Source organism: Salvelinus fontinalis, chromosome 24, assembly GCF_029448725.1.
Source record: "Salvelinus fontinalis isolate EN_2023a chromosome 24, ASM2944872v1, whole genome shotgun sequence".
In the NCBI taxonomy this organism is placed as follows: domain Eukaryota; kingdom Metazoa; phylum Chordata; class Actinopteri; order Salmoniformes; family Salmonidae; genus Salvelinus; species Salvelinus fontinalis.
In genome coordinates, this window is record NC_074688.1 from 36,474,313 (window position 1) to 36,495,977 (window position 21,665).

At 42.6% G+C, this 21,665-nt stretch overlaps 1 protein-coding gene across 4 annotated transcripts in view; it reads right to left on the reverse strand.

Moving 5' to 3' along the window:
• Positions 1-754, reverse strand: part of slc36a4 (solute carrier family 36 member 4) — a 230,844-nt gene extending 230,090 nt beyond the window's left edge. For 3 of the 4 annotated variants that reach the window (XM_055880596.1, XM_055880595.1, XM_055880598.1), the window contains exon 1: positions 461-750. The gene's annotated coding sequence lies outside the window, so the exon portion shown is untranslated. Of the gene's footprint in view, positions 1-460 lie in introns of all 4 variants that reach the window. The other variant, XM_055880597.1, reaches the window with a different exon arrangement.
• Between the last annotated feature and the right edge of the window lie 20,911 nt (positions 755-21,665).

Below are 21,665 nucleotides of genomic sequence, written 5' to 3' on the forward strand. Positions count from 1 at the left end.
TACGATAATATATGGAAACATGAACAATGTTATTGATTCATCTTCACAACGCTATTGACACGTTGTCATTTGGCTTGCTCGTAGTAGACACCAGCAAGCTCCGTGATATTACAGACATTGTAGCTAACTAAACTAATAGCAGCTTAGGCCTATCGCATAATATATTGCAACGTATCAAAACATAACGTGCAATTCACTGGTTTTGTAGTAAAAGTTGTGGGCTAAAATATGCCGTCAATGTAAGAAACGGGGTAAATCAGTGCTATTCTTGTTCGAACGAACAGACAAAAAATAGAATGTAGCCAGCTATCAAATCTGTAGCCGTGCTATTATGGATACACTATAACAATGACAGCAGTGCTATCAATTTAACGTGGCTCTAAGAATGATGTTAATGTTAGTTAGAGCTAGTTACGTTGTAGTCTAGTCATAAGCAGTGTGGGGTTCTGAATGATCCTACCAAACTGTCTCGCGGTTCAGTCAGGGCAATGATAACTTGCTACTTCGGTCGAAAGCTCTGTCAAAACCCAAACGTTCCTGTCGAGACGTTCTGTTGTTCTTTTTGGATGGATGTTGAAATGACGGGAACACTTCCATGTTCCATTGAGTTTATGAAATCATAGCTGTCCTCTTTGGTTACAATTTCATTACAAGGTTGAAATTCTCCGGATTAGAAGGCGTAGAACAGCATATTTTCCTTAGCCGACGAGATGTGGGAAACGTCACACCCGCTACAATTGTCAACCCGGGAGGGGGGAGTTTTAAAGGAAACGTGTCCACATATTTACGATGCCTCTTGCAGTTGTGAAGTTTTTTCGCTTCGTGCCTGAAGTAGCCCTAATTAGAGTTGGGTTGACAGTCATCAACTCTTCAGCCCTGGCTGGCTGGATCCCTTGCAGTGATGCAGTCCCTGTACAAATCTGATGACATGTGAGCTGAACTAATGACCTGGTCCCATATTGGAACAGTGCAGTACAATAGTGCAGCTATTTTTACACACATGACCAGCCTGGTCTCATAGACTAGACGTAACATAGTAAATATAAATCCGGGATACTCAGTGCCATATAGACCCTTTCTATGTTTGCAAACATTGCCGCACAAGGGCGATGTGTGCAAGTTAGTGGCAGAGCAAGGGGGTTTATAGAACACCAGCAACAACAACAAAAAGCCTCTGTTGCTTATGAGTGTTGCTTATGTGTGCATTGTTGCATGTTGCTTATGAGTGCATTTCACACTACTTTTGGTTTATAATTGGATTTTTTTTTATTTTTTTTTATCCCATTTTCTCCCCAATTTTCGTGGTATCCAATCGCTAGTAATTACTACCTTGTCTCATCGCTACAACTCCCGTACGGGCTCGGGAGAGACGAAGGTCGAAAGCCATGCGTCCTCCGAAGCACAACCCAACCAGCCGTACTGCTTCTTAACACAGCGCGCCTCCAACCCGGAAGCCAGCCGCACCAATGTGTCGGAGGAAACACCGTGTACCTGGCACCCTTGGCTGGCGCGCACTGCGCCCGGCCCGCCACAGGAGTCGCTGGAGCGCGATGAGACAAGGATATCCCTACCGGCCAAACCCTCCCTACCCCGGACGACGCTATGCCAATTGTGCGTCGCCCCACGGACCTCCCGGTCGCGGCCGGCTGCGACAGAGCCTGGGCGCGAACCCAGAGACTCTGGTGGCGCAGTTAGCACTGCGATGCAGTGCCCTAGACCACTGCGCCACCCGGGAGGCCTTATAATTGGATTTTAAGGCTTGTATAAATGTCTTTCTTAATATGTTTGTCATCATTGCAAATCAACTGCATTATACTTTTTTTTAAAACACTTAAACTTCAACCAGTAAAATGTCTCTTTGTAGCAAAAGCTAGCCAGTCTACATCAATGAGTGTTAGAATTCGAGCTAACAGCTAGACTCCCCAACCAGATTAGCCAGGGGGTCAGGCCACTCACTGTTGTCATACTGTCCATCACAAGCCGTATCTTCTTCGTTGGGTGATGGCTTTGTATGTTCAACCAGCTCTGACGCGGGCCGTGGTGGTGTCAGCTGAACTTTATCTGCTGGAAGGATACCTCGGCGTGAGGGCTCTGTAGGGGCTGGCTTAGTGGGAGAGACTAGCTATAGACTGGGATGTGAGCTGTGGCAGCACGGAAAGGAGAGTCTCGGCGAGCTGTACCATCTCTTCTTGTTTCTCACGTAGCTGAGTGGGCCTGACCTGCATAGCTCGCTGGGACTGCTGCAGCTGGCCTCTATCTTGCTCAATGTACTTTCTCACTAGCTCGTGCTGTGTAGGTGGCTTCCTGTGTTCCCAGGGACTGTTGTAGACCATGGACAGACCTCTATGTTGCTCCTTACTCTGCTTACTGTGGCTCATCCTTCTGCTCATCCTTCTGGTCCCGTGTGGCTCAGTTGGTAGAGCATGGCGCTTGCAACGCCAGGGTTGTGGGTTCAATTCCCACGGGGGGACCAGGGTTCAATTCCCACGGGGGGACCAGGATGAATATGTATGAACATTCCAATTTGTAAGTCGCTCTGGATAAGAGCGTCTGCTAAATGACTTAAATGTAAATGTAAAATGCTCTCGTGGGTCAGAGGGGGGTTTAGGATGGCCCTGTACTCTCTGAAGGTCTCCCACTCATCTGGAGTTGTGTCCCATCTGGCCTGGCTGGAGAGGAAGGGGCTGGGTGGAGTGAGGGGTGTCATCTTGGCAGCTCCCTCCATGCGAGGCTGAAGGTCATCTTGTCCATGTACATACTGTCCTGTGCTCGTATAACCTGGATAAGGTGAGGATTGGTGCCTTGGATGATCAGACCAGGTCCAGGCTTCACCGGTAACTCGCTGCATCTTGATCCAGGAGTAAACACCTTTATCCGGCTTGAACAGAACACATTGTTAGTGTGGACTGTATATTCATTAGGTTAGGTCGTACTTTATCTGTTCGCTCCCATGTGCTGGTAAGGGCACAGATGACAGACAGATCCATACTACAGTATGACAGTAGTATGGATGGGCTAGGGCACTTAGTGGTCTGGCAACTTGCTTCAACCAGTGTGTCTGTGTGGTCTGCAAGTAAAGAGATAAATAAAGATACAATAGTAAATGACAGAATACTATCTCCAATTCACATCTCTTATAAACAACATAACATGACTATGATGACTTAATGCTATACAGGACCATACAGTGCAATGCAACTTGACTGTGACTGCACTAATTTGAGATCAATGGGGTGCCGCCGTACTTGTACTACAAAACATAGCACCATCATATTCAGTACAGGGCTACAACTGCACAATGAACTTAAATTCCTAGAAACAGGGAAATACAATGTAATACCCATATAATGATGTACTATACACGTATACAATTACAGGGTATATAAACAACGCACTGGGGGACATTATTCTTTACAAATACAGGGTTAAATGTACGAAATGATATGACAACTAAAACAGTGCAAACCAGCTCACAATAGCGAAGTGGCTCGCAGTATAAACTACTAATTAGCATAACCGTAAATCTGACATTATCGTCGCAGAGTGCATCTTCAGACATAAACCGCTGAAAGATATGAAATATGTACTTGCATATCAACAAGGACGCACACTGGCCTTGGCTAACACAATAAAACCTAACTGGTGGGAAAACACAAGGATGGCTGGAACTTTCTCTCACTTAACTTCTCTCGAGCTGATCTTCTCTGAGCTGGAGATCGCCCAGCATGCTCTGCTTCACTTCGCCAGTGGGCGGAGCTACAGCTCTGATATGAGGAACTAACATTACTGATATGATTAACCAATTGGATATGACAAAATTGGGGAGAAGAAAGGGGGGGACATATAATAAATTAACCAGTGGTGTAAATTAGTTAAGTAAAAAAAACTTGAAAGTACTACTTAAGTTGTTTTTGGGGTATCTGTACTTTACTTTACTATTTATATTTTTTACAACTTTTACTTCACTACATTCTTAAAGAAAATTATGCACTTTTTACTCCATCAATACTCTATCAAGAGAACATCCCTGGTCATCCCTAGTGCCTTTGATCTGGCAGACTCGCTAAACACATGTTTCGTTTGTAAATGATGTCTGTGTGTTGGAGCAAGCCCCTGGCTATCAGTAAAACAAAACAACAAATTATGGTGCCATCTGGTTTGCTTAATTTGAAATTACTTATACTTTTACTTTTGATACTTAAGTATATTTTAGCAATTACATTTACTTTTGATACTTAAGTACATTTAAAACCAAATACTTTTAGACTTTTACTCAAGTAATATTTTACTGGGTGACTTTCCCTTTTACTTGAGTCATTTTCTATTAAGGTAGCTTTACTTTTATTCAAGTATGACAATTGGGTACTTTTTCCACCACTGTGATTAACTACAAATACTTCACAGCCTTTTGTACACCATCAGGTGCATAATCATGACACTGTAAAATACTGCTACAAGTTTGTCTATGATTGACACTGTCACAAGGTTGTTGTGCATATGATTCAGTGTCCTAGTGAGGGGAGAGAACAGCACTTTCACCAAGAGGCCTACAGTACTATGAGCTGACCTATCCAAGTGGTTGGTTTCTATAGAGAGGTCTACAGTACTATGACCTGACCTATCCAAGCGGTTGGTTTCTATAGAGAGGTCTACAGTACTATGACCTGACCTATCCAAGTGGTTGGTTTCTATAGAGAGGTCTACAGTACTATGACCTGACCTATCCAAGTGGTTGGTTTCTATAAAGAGGTCTACAGTACTATGACCTGACCTATCCAAGTGGTTGGTTTCTATAGAGATGTCTACAGTACTATGACCTGACCTATCCAAGCGGTTGGTTTCTATAGAGAGGTCTACAGTACTATGAGCTGACCTATCCAAGTGGTTGGTTTCTATAGAGAGGTCTACAGTACTATGACCTGACCTATCCAAGCGGTTGGTTTCTATAGAGAGGCCTACAGTACTATGAGCTGACCTATCCAAGTGGTTGGTTTCTATAGAGAGGTCTACAGTACTATGGCCTGACCTATCCAAGTGGTTGGTTTCTATAGAGAGGTCTACAGTACTATGGCCTGACCTATCCAAGTGGTTGGTTTCTATAGAGAGGTCTACAGTACTATGAGCTGACCTATCCAAGTGGTTGGTTTCTATAGAGAGGTCTACAGTACTATGAGCTGACCTATCCAAGCGGTTGGTTTCTATAGAGAGGTCTACAGTACTATGACCTGACCTATCCAAGTGGTTGGTTTCTATAGAGAGGTCTACAGTACTATGAGCTGACCTATCCAAGTGGTTGGTTTCTATAGAGAGGTCTACAGTACTATGAGCTGACCTATCCAAGTGGTTGGTTTCTATAGAGAGGTCTACAGTACTATGACCTGACCTATCCAAGCGGTTGGTTTCTATAGAAAGGTCTACAGTACTATGACCTGACCTATCCAAGTGGTTGGTTTCTATAGAGAGGTCTACAGTACTATGACCTGACCTATCCAAGCGGTTGGTTTCTATAGAGAGGTCTACAGTACTATGAGCTGACCTATCCAAGTGATTGGTTTCTATAGAGAGGTCTACAGTACTATGACCTGACCTATCCAAGTGGTTGGTTTCTATAGAGAGGTCTACAGTATTATGAGCTGACCTATCCAAGTGGTTGGTTTCTATAGAGAGGTCTACAGTACTATGAGCTGACCTATCCAAGCGGTTGGCTTCTATAGATTGCATTGTGTAGATGACTTTATAGGGTAGAGCATCATTCTTATGATGAGGTTTTGATGAGGTTTTGACACTGTGCCTGTAACTATACTGAACAAAAATATAAACGCAAAATGCAACAATTTCAATGATTTTACTGCGTTACAGTTCATATAAGCAAATCAGTCAATTGAATACAGGACCTTAACTATGGATTTCATATGACTTGGCAGGGGAGCAGCCATTTTTATTTGTTATTTGTTTTATTTTACCTTTATTTAACTAGGCAAGTCAGTTAAGAACAAATTCTTATTTACAATGACGGCCAAACCCTTGCCCGGACGATGCTGGGCCAATTGTGCCCAGCAAATCAGTATTAGTTTTTCCCCACAAAAGGGCTTTATTACAGACAGAAATACTCCTCAGTTTCATCAGCTGTCCGGGTGGCTGGTCTCAGACGATTCCGCAGGTGAAGAAGCCGGATGTGGAGGTCCTGGGCTGGCGTGGTTACACGTGGTCTGCGGTTGTGAGGCTGGTTTGGACATATTGCCAAATTTTCTAAAATGACATTGGAGGCAGCTTATGGTAGAGAAATTAAACTGCAATTCTCTGGCAACAGCTCTGGTGGACATTCCTGCAGTCAGCATGCCAATTGAGACATCTGTGGCATTATGTTGTGTGACAAAACTGCACATGGCCTTTTATTGTCCCCAGCACAAGGTGCACCTGTGTAGTGATCATGCTGTTTAATCAGCTTCTTGAAATGCCACACCTGTCAGGTGGATGGATTATCTTGGCAAATGAGAAATGCTCACTAATAGGGATGTAAACACATTTTTGCATAACATTTCTGAGAAATAAGCTTTTTGTGTGTATTTCTGGGATCTTTTATTTCATTGAATTTAAAAATCGGATCAACACTTTACATGTTGCGTTTATATTTTTGTTCAGTGTAAGTTATATAAAGAACGTAGCATATGGGTGACCTGCATGGTTTTAAACTGGAGGTTTAAGAAAATAAATAAAGATAAATCCACTAGTGAACATTGACTGTACTCCTTAATATACCAGGCACTTTTTTTCATCACTTTCAACAAATTAAGAAATAGCACTGAGTCATTCTATGTGTTTTCAACATTTGGCCAAATATTACATTTAGCAAAAAGTGTATTTATCCAAATTTAACTAAATCTGCTGAATACAGAATCAATCTGCTTTATTATTATAGTTATGATTCATTGATCGCTCAATACGTCACCATACATTAATTATTCATAGAATTCATCATTTGATTCAGATATTAACTGAGGATTGCTTTACAGTACTTCCAAGTTGAAAGGCTGAACTAGCTATTGTCACCTTCACTGTGGCAGGCAAATTGGTAGGAAAATATGAGCTTATAATTTATCTCAAAAGGCTGTTCAATGACTAGTGCTCCAAATGTAAATTATGCATCTATATATTTTGTCCGTATCCTGTGTTCATTGTCTGTCTGTTTATTCTGTTTATTGTGGCAGCACCATTCCACCGAGTCAAATTCCTGAACATGCAAATGTATTTTGCAAATAAAGGTGATTCTGATCTATACTCTCTCTTGTCTTTGAAATCCGGTCCTCTAATAATAATCTGACTTTCAAAAGGCATTAATCAGTTTTCTGTCACATCTAAGATTTAATGTAAGACTGGAGTAGAGCTCTTCTCAGAATTGCATTTGCTCTATACATATTGGTTCAATTGGCATGCAAAATCAAATCAGTTTTCAGCTAAGCTGACTAAGACAGGAGGCCTAAACACTTGCTACAGGCCGGACACATTGTGAAGCTAGAACTAGACGAGGCAGATTATTCTAGCTAGAGACAGTTAATGACAGTGTAATAAATAACACATTTTCTGTAACAATAAACAGAAGATTTTCACAAAACATTTTGAGGTGCTCCCTCCTAATGTGAAGGCTTTTCACTACAGCTGTATCTGACCAAGTCACTCTGTGTTCTTGTGTATGTCAGTGTATGTGCGTGTCACCTTCATGAACTGTTATTCCAAAAGCTTTTCCCATTTCTTGTCTGCCCAAATCGAGAGATATGAATCAGAGACTAAAATGATCTATTAGCATTAGCAACATTACCAAATGGCTTTAATATGTTCATCTACGGGGAGTTAATCTTGTAAATAGTTCTTAATTGAACTATGGTTGAATTATGGTAGTTGCGGATAATTGCAGACTAACAGTTCCCATTTCTTATTAAAACATGCTGTTTCAGAGGTTGACAAATTTAGATTTTGTAGTGGAAAAACTTGCAGGCCAATTAAATTTGCCCTTTAAAGTCAGCCATTCTACTTGTTTAGCAAACTTAGCTGAGGTCAATGACCAACAATCGAAAGCAACACAGTGTTGAAAGAAAGAGAGAGGTTGTGAAAAAGAGAGAGGCTGTGAAAGAGAGATGCTCTCAGATAGACATTGAGAGGGTGTGGTAGAGAGGCTGAGTAACACTGAGTGCTACAGAGAGAGAGAAAGTACTTCATTATGAAGTGCTCTTCATAATGCATGTGAGTGAGAGAGAGAGAGAGAGAGAGAGAGAGAGAGAGAGAGAGAGAGAGAGAGAGAGAGAGAGAGAGAGAGAGAGAGAGAGAGAGAGAGAAAATGACTCCTATGACCATGGTAACATCTGCTTGGGGTCACTAGCTGCACCCCTGTTGGTATACACTTTAAATTAGGCTAGACCATCTCTACTCTACTTTGCCTGATCCTATCTGTTGGAGACAAATCCAAACTTTGTAATTAACTTCCTTGAACCGAGGCTGAAGAGACAGACTTTTCCTAATTTCATACTTATGTCTTTTAAGCGCTCTTTGTGCTAGACCATAAAAACAATATAATTCTTCCTCCCGGTTCTCTCGCTCAAACTGTCATTTCTCGCATCCCAAGAGCCAGACAAATTGGAGAATTTTGGGGGGGGATCTTTAGGGACCCCAGACAAATTCAGCGACCTATCATGTTAGTATTTGAAATTACTTTCTGTGATGATAATGAAATTGTCATTTTCAGCCTATTGCAAGTTTAATTATAGCCTTATTATTTCCCATTAATTAAAGGTGAAATGTAATTGGACAGGTGGCTGGTGGCTGGTTCCACTTGCAGCTGGATGGTCTCATCTAGCTGGAGAATGCCCATGCACCCCTGAAATGGAACTCCAGGGTTTGATAATAATGAAGCTTCTCATTTTCGTACTTCTTTATTTGAATTCATCTAGCTACTCTCCTCCTGTGTGATTTACACATGCCACTGGGAGAAAGTGTTTTGCTTTTCCCAAACTTCCTCTCGGTTTGTGTCTGTAGCAAAAGTGAGTTTACTCTAAGACCACACAAGTTGAGGCTGAAGTAAGTTCAACAAGTGGGCACACAACTTGAATGCTAGAAGCAAGGTAAACGTGGTCCACCAGGGTCCGAAACTTGGGTATCCTGTGTGCCACAAGACTGTGTTATCCCTCTGAGCTAAACCACATACAGAACTCCATGACAGTCTGAGCCAATCCATTTGAAGTCTGACTCAATGTAAACCCACACGAAGTAGGTTGTGTGTGTGTTGGGGGAGTGCTCGGGGTGACACTCAGAAATATCTATTCATTTCTACTTCAAAGCAAATTGAACCTTGACAGAGGTTTACCTTCAAGGGACTGCAGGGACTATCGGTGGGAGTTATTAATATGAAAAAATACATTATTTGATCAATTAGGATTAAGACACAATTTCACAAGCAGCTATTAATTTCTTGAAACAGGAAAGGACCTTCCCCAAACTGTTGCCACAAAGTTGGAAACACAGAATCGTCTAGAATGTCATTGTATGCTGTAGCGTTAAGATTTCCCTTCACTGGAACTAAGGGGCCCGAACCATGAAAAACAGCCCTAGACCATTATTCCTCCTCCACCAAACTTTACAGATGGCACTATGCATCTAGGCAGGTAGCGTTCTCCTGGCATCCGCCAAATCCTAGACGTTTCCACTTCACAATAACAGCACTTACAGTTGACCGGGAAGCTCTAGCAGGGTAGACATTTGACGAACTGACTTGTTAGAAAGGTGGCATCCTATGACAGTGCCACGTTGAAAGTCACTGAGCTCTTCAGTAAGGCCATTCTACTGCAAATGTTTGTCTATGGAAATTGCATGGCTGTGTGCTCGGTTTTATACATCTGTCAGCAATGGGTGTGGCTGAAACAGCCAACTCCACAAATTTAAAGGGGTGTTCACATACTTTTGTATATATAGTGTATGTGTAAATATATCACAAGTATGTGATGTATTGTTGTCTCTACCTTCTTGCCCTTTGTGCTGTTTTCTGTGCCCAATAATGTTTGTACCATGTTTTGTGCTGCTACCATGCTGTGTTGTCATGTGTTGCTGCCTTGCTATGTTGTTGTCTTTGGCCTCTCTTTATGTAATGTTGTCTCTCTTGTCATGGTGTGTGTTTTGTCCTATATTTATATTTTTTATCCCAGGTCCCGTAGTAGGCCTTTTGCCTTTTGGTAGACCTTCATTGTAAATAAGAATTGGTTCTTTAACCATTATTTAACTAGGCAAGTCAGTTAAGAACAAATTCTTATTTACAATGATGGCCTAGGAACAGTGGGTGAAACTGCCTTGTTCAGGGGCAGAATGACAGATTTTTGTCAGCTCGGGGATTCGATCTAAGAACCTTTCGGTTACTGGCCCAACGCCCTAACCACTAGGCTAACCTTTACTTCTTACTTCTTAACTGACTTGCCTAGGTAAATAAAGGTTAAATAAAAGAAAAAGACTGCAGGTATTAATGTTTAAAGAAAGGAGTGTATATATTTGGCCTGGCGAAGCGGTTTTATGCGCTTACTGAATGGAAGCTGATAATTGTGAGTTTTTTACTCTGCTGGTCTCTGGAAGAAATTACAAGCCCTCACTGTCCGAGACAGCGTCAAGACCGAATACAAATGTATCTGACACCTAGACAAGACCTGGACACTCAAAATGTGGTCTCGAGACCGAGAATGATCTGGTGTTAGTCCAGGTAGTTAAAGTTCCAGTGTCAACAACCCAAAATCCCTGGTTATGAGCTGACTGAACTGAGCACCCTCTGAAACAAACAAGCTAATTATGAAATGCCACAACTCAGCTGACCCTATAATGAACCAATTTACTCAGAGAACAACACAACCCTGCTTGTAATTAACTGATTGGGAAACAGCAGCTAGCGTTCCATGCGTATTCTGACTTTCACAGCAGATCTGACTGGTGAGATGCTGTGACATACTGTACATTCTTCAGGGGTTAATTTGCTGCTCCACAGAAGGCTATGCCTTCCTATACACCCACCTCCACTTCTACCCTCTCCTCTTCCTTCCTCCACACACAATCACACATTCCACATTAGTCATTGCTTACACAAGCTGTGTGTGTGTGTGTGTGTGTGTGTGTGTGTGTGTGTGTGTGTGTGTGTGTGTGTGTGTGTGTGTGTGTGTGTGTGTGTGTGTGTGTGTGTGTGTTCACCTTTATTTAAATAGGCCATAGGATCGAATAATTACAATTTAGCAGATAAACACTGGAGTGATAAATGAGCAGATGATGATGTGCAAGTAGAGATACTGGTGTGCAAAAGAGCAGAAAAGTAAATAAAATAAAAACAGTATGGGGATGAGGTAGGTAGATTGGGTGGGCTATTGGGTGGGATGCATTGTCATCCTGTATATATTTCATTTGAATGTGTGAATGGACTCTAGGTTAGCAGTACCATTTATAATGGCAGTTATGAAATCCTTTGATGTCCACTCTCTCTGCCTCCCCATCTTCCTCCCACCCCCCATTCTGACCTCCCCATCTCCCTCCCTCCCCCATTCTGACCTCCCCATTCCTCCCCCATTCTGACCTCCCCATCCCTCCCCCATTCTGACCTCCCCATCTGCCTCTCTCCCCATTCTGATCTCCCTCCCTCCCCCATTCTGACCTCCCCATCCCTCCCGCATTCTGACCTCCCTCTCTCCCTCCCTCCCCCATTCTGACCTCCCATCCCTCCCCCATTCTGACCTCCCCATCTGCCTCTCTCCCCATTCTGATCTCCCTCCCTCCCCCATTCTGACCTCCCCATCCCTCCCGCATTCTGACCTCCCTCTCTCCCTCCCTCCCCCATTCTGACCTCCCCATCCCTCCCCCATTCTGACCTCCCCATCTGCCTCTCTCCCCATTCTGATCTCCCTCTCTCCCTCCCTCCCCCATTCTGACCTCCCCATCTGCCTCTCTCCCCATTCTGATCTCCCTCTCTCCCTCCCTCCCCCATTCTGACCTCCCCATCCCTCCCGCATTCTGACCTCCCTCTCTCCCTCCCTCCCCCATTCTGACCCCCCTCTCTCCCTCCCTCCCCCATTCTGACCTCCCCATCCCTCCCCCATTCTGACCTCCCCATCTCCCTCCCTCAACTCCCCCATTATGACCTCCCACTCTTATCTTTGTGACCCCTTTCTGTTACATAGCCAATCCTGTCACTTGATAATTGGATAACAAGTGGGCAATACATGACATCCCTATTAATGCCTTAGATAGTGTAGTATAATCACAGCGTCATTATCAATAGCGTGAACACTCACAAAGTTACAAAACTGAATGTGGGTCATTTTTAAATGTCATAATAGGTCATGGATAAAGGACTAGTGCAGTAAAAAAAAGGTGATATTCCTGTGTTTCACAGTGTACATATTTCCACACTATGAGGTTGGAATATTACTGTGAAATTGTGATAATGCACGTTTAATGTCAGGAAGCAGGTGCAGTCAGTGTGTAATAAGAACACCCAGAGTGGCTACAGGAACAAGCGCAGCATCTGAACATAACACAGAAACAATACTGCCTGATGGGTGATAAAGGAGCTCTAGATAAATGGGGAGTAATCAGGGAAGTGATGAGGTCCAGGTGTGCCTAAGGATGAGGTGCAGGTGTGGGTAATGAAGGATGCCAGGTGTGCGTAATGAAGGTTGCCAGGTGTGTGTAATGATGGGTTGCCAGGACCGGTGGTTAGTAGACCAGTGACGTTGAGCACTGGAGAGGGGGAGGGGGAGTGGGAGTAGATGTGACATAGGGTAAGTGCTGTTTGATAAGACTGCCTGAAATTTCAGCCTGTTTTTGTGGGATGGAGTTTTGGCCTGCCTGGGCACATCACCAGGTGGTAAATTAGTTCATAGACAAAACCTTTCTTCCCGTATCAGCTAGTTTTCAGTTTTCCCCTCCCCACTCAGACCACTCCTAGACAGCCCAAGCTAAATTTGTGCTTGAGAAATTGCTCTTTGCTAATAAGCTATTTTTATTTTATTTTTTCAATTTTAATTGAAAGCGATCACAGTAAGGTAGTTAATTGTTACCCAGAAATGATTTGATATTGAAATAAAAACGTCTGCATTTGTCACGCCCATTTTGTATTATTGTTTTGTTGGCGACATTTGCAAATAAAGAAAAATGTACGCTCACCACGCTGCACCTTGGTCCATTCCATACGACGGTCGTGGCAGAACTACCCATCACCAAAGGACCAAGCAGCGTGGAGAAAGGGACTCATGGGGAGGAGATCCTGGACGGGAAAGGACCCTGGAGGCAGGCTGGAGAATATCGCCGTCCAAAGGAGGAGGTAAAGGCAGCGAAGGAGGAGCGGCGACGATATGAGGAGGCAAGTCATCGACGGAAGCCCGAGAAGCCACTCCCCCAAAATATTTTTGGGGTGGGGACACGGGGAGGTTGGCGGAGCTAACTCCCCGTGCTCACGGCAAGGAGCGTGGTACTGGTCAGGCACCGTGTTATGCGGTAAAGCACACAGTGTCTCCAGTGCGGATGCACAGCCCGGTGCGCTCGGAGCCAGCTCTCCGCAAGTGCCACGCTAGAGTGGGCATCCAGCCAGGGCGGGTTGTGCCAGCTCAGCTCTCTTGGTCTCCGGTGCGCTGTTTCGGCCAAGGGTGTCCTGCGCCGGCTCTGCGCACTGTGTCTCCGGTGCGCTGTGACAATTCAGTGCGCCCTGTGCCTGCGCTCCGCACGTGCCGGGCTAAAGTGGGCATTCAGCCTGGAAGAGTGGTGCCAAGGAGAAGCACCAGATCTCCAGTGCTCCCCCACAGCCCGGTTCATCCTGTGCCTGCTCCACAGGTCAGTCCGGAGCCTCTGGCGACGGTCCCCAGTCCGGAGCCACCGGCGACGGTCCCCAGTCCGGAGCTTCCGGCAACGGTCCCCAGTCCGGGGCCTCTGGCGACGGTCCCCAGTCCGGGGTCGGCGACGAGGGTCCTCTCACTAGAGGTGCCACCGAAGTGGGGGGAGCCAGAGCCGGAGCCGGAGCCGAGCCGTCCCGAGCCGGAGCCGCCACCGAGGGTAGATGCCCACGCGGACCCTCCTCTATAGGTTCAGGTTTGCGGTCGGGAGTCCGCACCTTTGGGTGACCTTAGAGAGCCGTTTTATTTCTCTATTTGGTTAGGTCAGGGTGTGATTTGGGGTGGGCATTCTATGTTGTTTGTTTCTATGTTTTGGCCGGGTATGGTTCTCAATCAGGGACAGCTGTCTATCGTTGTCTCTGATTGGGAATCATACTTAGGCAGCCTTTTTTCCTTTTGGTAGTTGTGGGTAGTTGTCTTCGTTTGTGCATGTATAGCCTTACGGAGCTTCACGTTCGTTTTTGTTGTACTATTGTTTTGTTGGCAACATTTGCAAATAAAGAAAAATTTACGCTTACCACGCTGCACCTTGGTCCATTCCATACGACGATCGTGACAGCATTGGATCTTTTTAAAGTGTGGTTTATATAAATCAAAATAGCTTGTACAGTTGAGTACAATATGAATAAATCCATTTATCATTTATTAATAATTTGCAAATGTGTTTTGGACTGTTTCGATCCGGGACCTATTTGGCCGGATCCGGTACCTCTCATGGCATGACAAATAATTGTCACATTTTGCAATGCAAAATTCGAATAAAAGCAATCGCAGTTAATTCGAGTTGCCTCTTTGTTAATTGTCCAAGACTTAATCAAACCCTAATGCAGTGGGGTAAAGTACTTAAGTAAAAATACTTTAAAGTACTACTTAAATTGTTTTTTTGGGTATCTGTACTTTACTTCACTATTTATATTTTTTGCCAACTTTTACTTTTACTTCACTACATTCCTAAAGAAAATAATGTACTCCTTACATTTTCCCTGACACCCAAAAGTACTAGTTACATTTTGAATGCTTAGCAGGACAGGAAAATGTCTAATTCACACACTTATCAAGAGAACATCCCTGGTCATTCCTATTGCCTCTGATCTGGCAGACTCACTAAACACAGATGCTTTGTTTGTAAATGATGTCTGAGTGTTGAAATGTGCCCCAGGCTATGCGTACATTTTTTTTAAACAAGAAAATCGTGCCGTCTGGTTTGTTTAATATAAGGAATGTGAAATGATTCATACTTTTACTTTTTAAAGTATATTTTAGCAATTACATTTACTTTTAATTCTTAAGTACATTTAATACCAAATACTTTTAGACTTTTACTCAAGTAGTATTTTAATGGGTGACTTTTACTTGAGTCATTTTCTATTAAAGTATCTTTACTTTTACTCAAGTATGACAATTGGGTACTTTTTCCACCACTGCCCTAATGTGAAGAAATTCAATTTCAGCCCGGACCTAATATTCTAAGAGTTGATTTGGGTTGGGTCAGCCCAGGTTTATGGTTTGCGTAACATTGTGAGTGTGAGTAGCACGTCTGTATCGCTCACAGAACTCAAAGAGGTTCACTTTCTATGATCTCTCTCCTTATCAGTTCAATTCAAGGCACTTTATTGGCATGGGAAACATACACTACCGTTCAAAAGTTTGGGGTCACTTAGAAATGTCCTTTCGTCCTTTAAAATAACATAACATTGATCAGAAATACAGTGTAGACATTGTTAATGTTGTAAATGACTATTGTAGCTGGAAATGGCAGATTTTTTTATGGAATATTTACATAGGCGTACAGAGGCGTATCAGCAACCATCACTCCTGTGTTCCAATGGCACGTTGTGTTAGCTAATCCAAGTTTATCATTTTAAAAGGCTAATTGATTAATAGAAAAGCCTTTTCCAATTATGTTAGCACAGCTGAAAAGTTAGCACAGCTGTTGTGCTAATTAAAGAAGCAATAAAACTGGCCTTCTTTAGACTAGTTGAGTATCTGGAGCATCAGCACTTGTGGGTTTGATTACAGGCTCAAAATAGGCAGAAACAAAGGACTTTCTTCTGAAACCCGTCAGTCTATTCTTGTTCTGAGAAATGAAGGCTATTCCATGCGAGAAATTGCCAAGAAACCAAAGATCACTACAACGCTGTGTACTACTCCCTTCAAGGAACAGAGCAAACTGTCTCTAACCAGAATATAACGAGGATTGGGAGGCCCCGGTGCGCAACTGAGCAAGAGGACAAGTACATTTGTAACGGGTGTCATCTTCGGATGAAGAGGAATCGGACCAAAGCGCAGCGTGGTAAGTGTTCATGACTTTTTATTTAAACTGAACACTAAACAAAAATAAAAAAGTGAATAACCGAAACCAAAACAGTCCTGTCAGGTGCAAAACACTAAACAGAAAACAACTACCCACAAAACACAGATGGGAAAAAGCTGCCTAAGTATGATTCTCAATCAGAGACAACGATAGACAGCTGCCTCTGATTGACAACCACACCTGGCCAAACACAAAGAAATACAAAACATAGAAAATGAACATAGAATGCCCACCCAAATCACACCCTGACCAAACCAGAATAGAGACGTAAAAAGCTCTTTACGGTCAGGGCGTGACAACATTAGAGTGTCTAGTTTGAGAAACAGACGCCTCACAAGTCCTCAACTGGCAATTTCATTAAATAGTACCCGCAAAACACCAGTCCCAACGTCAACAGTGAAGAGGTGATTCCGGGATGCTGGCCTACTATTTTTAACCAGATCCTAATTGGTATATCAAATTTTACATTCCTTTTTATGGCATAGAAGGCCCTTCTTGCCTTGTCTCTCAGATCGTTCACAGCTTTGTGGAAGTTACCTGTGGCGTTGATGTTTAGGCCAAGGTATGTATTGTTTTTTTTTTGTGCTCTCTAGGGCAACGGTGTCGCGATGGAATTTGCATTTGTGGTCCTGATGACTGGACCGTTTTTGCAACACCATTATTTTGGTCTTACTGAGATTTACTGGCAGGGCCCAGGTCTGGCAGAATCTGTGCAGAAGATCTAGGTTCTGCTGTAGGCCCTCCTTGGTTGGGGACAGAAGCACCAGATCATCAGCAAACAGTAGACATTTGACTTCAGATTTTAATAAGGTGAGGCCGGGTGCTGCAGACTGTTCTAGTGCCCTCGCCAATTCGTTTATATATGTTGAATAGGGTGGAGCCTAAGCTGCATCCCTGTCTCACCCCATGGCCCTGTGGGAAGAAATGTGTTTTTTGCCAATTTTAACTGCACACTTGTTGTTTGTGTACATGGATTTTATAATGTCGTATGTTTTTCCCCCAACACCACTTTCCATCAATTTGTATAGCAGGCCCTAATGCCAAATTGAGTTGAAGGCTTTTTTTAAATGAGAGGACTTTGCCTTTGTTTTGGTTTGTCAATTAGGGTGTGCAGGGTGAATACATGGTCTGTCGTACGATAATTTGGTAAAAAGCCAATTTGACATTTGCTCAGAACATTGTTTTCACTTAGAAAATGTACTAGTCTGCTGTTAATGATAATGCAAAGGATTTTTCCAAGGTTGCTGTTGACGCATATCCCACGGTAGTTGTTGGGGTCAAATTTGTCTCCACTTTTGTGGATTGGGGTGATCAGTCATTCGTTCCAAATATTGGGGAAGATGCCAGAGCTCAGGATGATGTTAAAGAGTTTTAGTATAGCCAATTGGTATTTGTTGTCTGTATATTTGATCTTTTTATTGAGGATATCATCAACACCACAGGCATTTTTGGGTTGGAGGGTTGTTATTTTGTCCTGTAGTTCTTTCAAGATAATTGGATAATCCAGTGTTTTCTGGTAGCCTTTAATAGTTGATTCTAAGATTTGTATTTGATCATGTATATGTTTTTGCTGTTCGTTGTTATAGAGCCAAAAATATTGGAGAAGTGGTTTACCCATATATCTCCATTTTGGATAGATAATTATTTGTTTAGTGTTTTCCAATTTTCCCAGAAGTGGGTAGTCTATGGATTCTTCAATTACATTGAGCTGATTTCAGATGTGCTGTTCCTTAGTTTTCTGTATTGTTTTAGTGATTCACCAGTGAAGCTTAGACTCAGGTTTTCTGGGTCTCTGTTTTTGGTTGTACAGGTTTCTCAATTTCTTTTCCTAGGTTTTTGCATTCTTCATCAAACCATTTGTCACTGTTAATTTTCTTTGGTTTTCTGTTTTGACATTTTTAGATTTGATAGGGAAGCTGAGAGGTCAACTATACTGTTTATATTTTCTACTGCCAAGTTGACACCTTCACTATTGCAGTGGAACGTTTTACCCAGGAAGTTGTCAAAAAGGGATTGAATTTGCTGTTGCCTAATAGTTTTTTGGTAGGTTTCCATACTACATTCCTTCCATCTATAGCATTTCATGATTGAGTATTCCTCTGTTCAAGTAGACTGTGATTTTGCTATGAACTGATAGGGGTGTCAGTGGGCTGACTGAACGCCCTGAGAGACTCTGGGTTGAGGTCAGTGATAAAGTAGTCTACAGTTCTGCTGCCAAGAGATGAGCTATAGGTGTACCTACCATAGGAGTCCCCTCGACGCCTACCATTGACTATGTACATACCCAGCGTGCGACAGAGCTGCTGTTTTTGTTGGTTATGTTGTCCCTAGGGGGGGCATATGGGGGAGGGAATACTGTCACCTCCAAGCAGGTGTTTGTCCCCTTGTGTGCTGAGGGTGTCAGGTTCTGGCTTTTAGGTCACCACAGACGAGTACATGTCCCTGGGCCTGGAAATGATTGATTTCCCCCTCCAGGATGGAGAAGCTGTCTTCATTAAAGCATGGGGATTCTAGTGGGGGAATATAGGTAGCACACAGGAGAAGATTTTTCTCTTAAGATCATTTCCTTTTGAATTTCTAGCCAAATGTAAAATGTTCCTGTTTTGATTCATTTAATAGAGTGAGTTATTCCTGCTCTGTACCAAATTAGCATACCCCCTGAGTCCCTTCCCTGTTTCACACCTGGTAGTTTGATGAATGGGACTACCAGCTCTCTGTAACCTAGAGGGAAACCAGTGGGTCCATCTCCTCTACACCATGTTACTTGTAGGATGACAATGTCTGTATTTTTTTATTTATTTTGAAGTCCAGGTTCCTGCTCTTTAGACCAAAGGCAGATGACCTCAGGCCTTGGATATTACAGGATGAGATAGTGAAGGCTTTGTGTTCCATAGTGTCCAATGTTGTTGGCCGTGTGGTTTGGCTTATCTCTGCTCAGATAGACATGAGCCTGAAACTCTCATCTCTCCAGCATTGCACTTCATAATTTGTTTCTTTATAGAATCATAGCCGCGTGATGGGTTCTAGAGGAGCTGCAGCACCCCTGATAAATGAAAATACATTTACCAAAGTTATAGAATAACTGCTGTCTGTTCAGAAATAAATGAAATAATTCCGAATAGCCTAATACAGCATGAAAATTACCCTAATTAAGCCACGGATGATTGCTAGTTAATTTTTTTTAATTTCGTAGCTGTAGATTTTATGTAGTCCAACAAGGAACGTGCGGCAAATCTGTCAGTGAACAGTACACAAACAGTCCTTTCGCAATATGTCAAATCGCGGGAAAACAAATGGCTCCTGCTGAAAAGAGAACTATAATCTGTAGGCTAACTAAATATTTTATAAACTTCCAAATATTGTTTTACAAAGTAAGACGAGCGCGAGATATGGCCTTTTGGCAGGAACGCATCGGCCATCACCAGCGAGTGAGCTGCGCTTCATTGGGTGAGCCAGTAAAACTGGAAGGCATGTTTAGTCCTATAATTTCCTCATATTGTAGCCTATAATGTGTCCACACGCCTAGGCTATTGATGAATTCAATGTCGTTTTTATTGATCTCAGATTCTCCGTTTGTCAGTGTCAAAGAAGCCTGTCATTTCGATCATTTGTGCGGTATTAAAAAATATTCTGCCAAATTCTCCAGTCACGTAAAATTATGTAGAATTGCATGAAATGCGGTTATAAAGGCCACATTTTTACCGGACCCTAAGCTACTAGCAGAGAACCTAGCTTTACCAGGGGGTGCATACTGCATTCCGAATTTGAAGGTACAAATGTTTTGTTGACTTTGAGCTCGCCACGAGGAGGCATTGAGGACGTTGTGTGGTAAAAGAGAACGTGTCTTCTGGCGCCCTCTGCTGACCACTACACTCAATGACATCTGGCTGGAGCCAACAACTGTTGACAGGACTCACAAGTTTGCTATTTTCCAAAGAAAGTAATGTTTACTTTTTTTCTGATAAGTCAGCTGTTCAGAGAAGAGTAAAAGCAAACATAGTGTAGTCGATATGGTTAAGTGTTAGGGACCCCACAAGTTATGACTGTAATTTTATCCACATGCTACAGCTCATGAAACATGGGGGCCAACACTTCAGATGCGCCAGTTTCGGAGTCTAATTTAAATAAGGAAGAAATAATTATAATTGCTGCGCAAATGTTTTGCCTATGAATTAGGTAGGACATTGTGCACCAGAGGCAAAACATGGGTGAATTCACAGCCAACAACAGAGCCACATTTTGTGACCAAACTATTACAAAGTGCATTGAAAGAATTGAAGGAATGTGTATCCTTTGTTCATATGAATATTATGAACATATCAACAAAGTATCACGCAGATGCAGAAATACAGACAGGCAGACTCACCACCAGAACATATTTGTAAGTCTAGTCCTGAGTGAGGTTTGAAGTGATAACTCCCAATCACCAGATAGTCATTGGAGTGCTATTAGACCACAGCTTCTGCAGCTAGCTAGGCTATACCACATCACATGGATTAGATTAACCTCCAGGTCAAATTACCTGCCTATAGGCCTTGATATTATACAGAGCTAGTTCCCCTTTTATTTTGCTACTATAAACTTTTAAAAGATATGGCCTTTCTACAATGTCACTTAAAAGTAATGGCTATCTATGGACTAGTTCTAAATAGGAAAGTAGTCATATGTGAATTCATTGTGAGGGGAAGTCCATTAGTAATTATGTCATCACTGAGGTTGACTTTATTTGCATAGGACTTTCATGATGAGTGAAGGGATAGACTGGCACTAATGCCCTGCTGGACTGGTTTTACGGAATCCTAATTCCTAGCGTCCTCCGACCATACTTCAAATGTGCTTCACTATGATGCTACACACTAATTCTATATAGCCTATAGGCACAGACATCAGTTCAACGTTTTGATTTACATTTGGTTGAGTTGTCAATTAACGTGAAAACCCCCCAAAAATGAACCATGTCATTGGATTTAGGTTAAAAGTTGCAGAAATATGAAAAAATGCACTTACACTGACTTTTTTTATTCTGGGACATTGTTACATTGTGGGTTGCAACCAATGTGTACAAACCCTGGATTACAAACCCTGGATTACTGATGCTATGTATTGGCCATTGGTAGGTTTGAAGCCACTGGTCAGCCATATTTGCACTCCTTAATAGGAGCAGTCCTCCATAGGAATGAATGAAATTCTACAGTATTTAAATTACATTTATTGGGGGGGGGGGGGGGGGGGGGGGGTAGTGGGGACAGTGACATTAGTCATCTCTAAAAATGATATTTTAAGGAAAATGTTTTTATATTCAGTACCAGTCAACTTTAGACACACCTACTCATTCAAGGGATTTTCTTTTATTTTTACTATTTTCTACATTGTAGAATAATAAGACATATGAAATAACACATCAATATGTAGTGACCCAAAAAGTGTTAAATTAAACTATATTTTTTGTGTTA